General features: G+C 29.8%; 1 long non-coding RNA gene across 1 annotated transcript; it reads left to right on the top strand.

The window, feature by feature from the left end:
- The first annotated feature begins 1,637 nt into the window (after positions 1-1,637).
- Positions 1,638-3,523, top strand: LOC134719852 (uncharacterized). The gene is made up of 3 exons (XR_010107727.1): positions 1,638-1,760; positions 2,899-2,965; positions 3,450-3,523. It is a non-coding gene; the product is annotated as an uncharacterized LOC134719852 (long non-coding RNA).
- The last annotated feature ends 893 nt before the right edge of the window (positions 3,524-4,416 follow it).

Here is a 4,416-nt window from a genome sequence, read left to right as displayed (position 1 = left end):
CAAAATATCAATGGAGATTGTGTCCCTGGAACATAGATGAAGACTACGCTTGCATATCATGTTTGATAAACGGCCAATTTCTCTTTTCATCGTCAGAAGCTGCTTGCGTTGATGGACAGATATCAATTTTAATGATTTTAGTTCTTTTGATTTTTTGAAAGATCTGCTCTTTTGTATATTTTATTAATTTTCCAATAACATTCTCGCCAACTCCACTTTACCCCTTTTTATTTGTTTTGCTTTGTTTAGCTTTTAAATTATCGTTATGCAACTTAATTGAACTTATTTTGGCACTATGTGACTTTTAACGTTGTTGCCTGTTTTGATACATTCTTCAATAACTGTCTTTGTACAATTCTTTCATAATCAACACCACATGTATCAATTGACGTCAATTTAATGTTTACACAGGTAGATGTTGTAGTTGAAGTTAATTCATTTTGAAACGATTCTTTCTTAGAACTTAAACGACGTACTTGTTTCTGTACCTCACTGTCTGACTAAGCAAATACGCGAATAATTCAACATTTTGTTCTTATAGGGATTAAGTTAAATTACCAGCTAGTTTGGGAAAGTTGAACTTGATTACATATTTGAATCACGATTATTTGTTTGATATTGAGAGTTCTGCATGGATTGAAATTGGTCTCAGTGGATGGACGTCCTTTTTATCTTACCATTACTACAACCATCAATAGCTATACACTACACTACCAATAATTTACCCACACTTTTTTGGTACATTTCTACCCTCGTGCATATCAGTACTGTTAGGAAAAACTGAAAACTTATAATGCTAAACTTTCAATGAAAACAGTACTGATTTTGTCAGTACTGTTTCAGTACTGATTTTGTCAGTTCTGTTTCAGTACTGATTTTTTTCAGTACTGTTTCAGTACTGATTTGTCAGTACTGTTTCAGTACTATTTCAGAACTGATTTTGTCAGTACTGTTTCAGTACTGATTTTGTCAGTACTATTTCGGTATTGTTACTTTCAGTACTGTTTCAGTAGATTTGGTGTTGTTAATCTTTTTAACTTGAATGTGTATTGTTTCAAAAAATATTTGGAACTGAAAACTTTTAAACTTGGTAAGTATAGTATGCTATATAATAATTATGGCATATTTTGTATCTTTTGTAGATATCTCTGATTAAGTGTTTATCATTAGAGAAGTTTTTACAATGTGCATCTCAGTACAATTGGTATCCAAATATAGGTTTGATAATTCTATGACAATATTATTATTATCCTTTCTTAGCTGGTTACGTTTTTCTCTTTGACTATATCACCCTGCTGCGCAGATTATTTTTAGCGACGAGAACATGACCAAGGAAAATTATCAAGCTTACGCGGGTAGGTTAATGCGGTTTCAAATCATTTTTGACGATTTTAGTCGATTGCATCGAAATCTCATCTATTACGTCATTTTCGAAACTATTCGAAATTTGATTGGCTAGATCGGACGTTGGGAGAATTTGATATGGAGTGGTGATTTTTTGGCTACACCGAGATCAAAGATTTATCAACTTGTTGGTTTTCGACAACATCATTGCGACATTTACAATATCTTCAAACATGACCGTTGTTCCCTTGAACACTTACAGTTTTGAGTTAGAAAATCGCCAAAAACTAAGATTCATCAACGTCCATGTTTAGCTTGTCACGTCACACTCATTATCATCAGCTGTTGAGCACCTTGTCAAAGAAGTCGGCACATGGAAATCACAATGGAAAGGAGGATTTTGCATACATTTTGAGGTAAATACGTTGTAAATTGTAACTCTTTATCAACGGTACCCATTTCTTCTCATTGAATTTGTTGAAGTGAATCAAAACATTCATAATTCGTCATTTATTTCGATAACCGACGACGAAAACCGTTGACCTAGGAATCAATCAATGAAGCAATAAAATTAGCTAAATGGAAAAAGTGCTCGGAAGAAGATTGTTTTAATATTAGTTATAGTACACTTGATTTTTCCCGATTTTTCCCATGCCAACTTTTACATAATAATTACCTCCCCCCTTTAATTCCCCCTTGGTTCAGTGTATTCAATAAATTAAAACTATTCATTTATGTATAAATAGCTTCTTAACTTTGGTAGTAAGGTTGCACCCCCTTTATTATCATATATACCCAGTCTACCTCTCCTTAATAGGCTTAGTCATTTTTTTATACTTTTATACACCACCCACACAAAGTCCACAAATGAACAGTGTTGGTGTTTTTACATGTTAAACAAAGAATGGCATTGTTTCAATTCAGAATTTATTTTTTTAATTGTGATTTAACTTAATGATAAATGTTTATAAATATAAAACTTGGATTTGTTTCACAAATAGTATTTATATATTTATTGACATTTCTAAGTTTATGAGAAAAAAACAGTCACATAAAGACAAAGAAATTAAAAAATACATGTACAAACAAATAAAAGGTACTATTAAGTCATATTTCATTTAACAGGCTACTGAGATTTTACAAAATGAGAGAATTGCCAATTTGGCTCTTCTCAGTTAATATATTATCTAATTTAATTTTAAGTTAAAGATATGAAAATTTTAAATTGATCACCACTTTCATTCAATTGACATTTTAAAGACTATTTAGTACTTGTAGGATTTGCTTGATAACTATTAAAATGTTATAATCCAAATAAGTGACTTTAAAATTTGTCAATCTACATTGATGTAAATGTTTCAATATCATACAGATTAAATACCTAACAGTTTTTTTTTTTAATATTTGCCACTGGACGTTAAGCAACCAACAATCAATCTTTTTTTTTTAAATATCTCCTTTATTGCCTATTTCCTACATGTTTTAAAAAGATCTTTTGGCGTGTTTATTGCTTTTAAAGTTTTGGTTATGCAATTTTATATTTGTCTTTTGCAGAATTTGTATTCACTGGGTTTTCTACTGCTTCCAAGTGACTTGACATGTAGGAAGTCTGCATTATCATGTAAGCATTCAAATATATTATTGTTACTGACACTTATTTTATAGTCACTTGAAGTGATATGAAAGCTATCTAAAGATTAATTGCTTATGAGTTTAGATTAATCTGTCTTTAATTATATTTATGTGTAAAGAAAGTAAACAAACATGGCAATTATTTTATTACAAACATGTAAGTTTACTTTTGGTTTTACCAACCAAAGCTGATACTAAGGGCTTAGGCTATTAAGCTTACTAAAATTTGATTATATTGAAGTTCTCTTTTTGTAACAGAACAAGAATAAGATGATTTTTATGTTCAAAATATTAATAACAGGGCACTTTTAGAGCATATTAATCAAGTACAATGATTGAAGTAATAAATATTATGCATATATATACTAGAATGTATAGCAATGGGGCTTATATTATAAGCCCCATTGCTATACATACTAGTATATATATGCAAAATTAAATATATTGTGTATAATACTATCATTTTTTTGCAGGATTTTAAGATAAATGAGAAACAATGGCTACTTCCAATACAATAGCACATTTGATAAAATGAATAAGACACAAGGACCGCACTTGTCATTCTAAGGAAGATCAACAAATGAAACACAAACAAGGATATTATTTTCATATTAGATTCCTGTACATGAGATATAAAGAGAAAATTAATTTTCCGGAAAAGACTCTTTACTAATATACATATGTGACAAAACGAATGGAATCAAGACTGTTTTAACTGTGCTAAAAGGAATACAAATGAGAAGTTAATTGACTGTATTAAAAATAAGTGAGAAAAAAATTTGCTGTATGAAAAAGCAGGTTCAACAAAAGGAAATAGGTTGAAATGAATGAATAACTAACTGCAATGATTCTGGAACATGTGTTTAATTCATGATCATTAGAGGAAAAATTTATAAGATAGTGGAATACATATAGTATGTGATATTGTGTCCTAATTATCATCACTGAGGAGGGGATGTTTCATAGAACTTTTAATTCATAAATGTGTCACTGTGTACAAATTGTGATTTCATTCGGCGGATAAAGTATATTCAGCTGTGCTCCATGGAATATTAAAATCAAAATTATTAATATTGTTTATTAATAATAATGTGAAACAAAAGCAAAAGTATTAGGAATGATGAAATGTTTTCACATACAAATTAGCAAATAGATTCATCAATAGGATCACCCATTCCCTAATTTCTATGATTGTGAAACATGTTTTATAATAAAAACAAAAAAATCTATGTTATTTGGTTATGATGGTAAGTTGTGACACATAGAAAAACATACATTTTGTAGCACATGAAGTAAAATAAGTCATGATGGCTGCATTTAATACAAAATTTCAAATCAATCAATCAGTGAATGTATATTTTAAATTACTTGGGTTAATTGAAACAACTTTGAGATTGCCCTGTAGTGTTTTCTGTCAGACACTGATCATATAATCCCTTA

This window comes from Mytilus trossulus, chromosome 5, assembly GCF_036588685.1.
Source record: "Mytilus trossulus isolate FHL-02 chromosome 5, PNRI_Mtr1.1.1.hap1, whole genome shotgun sequence".
Lineage (NCBI taxonomy): Eukaryota > Metazoa > Mollusca > Bivalvia > Mytilida > Mytilidae > Mytilus > Mytilus trossulus.
This window is presented reverse-complemented; position numbering and strand designations above follow the sequence as displayed.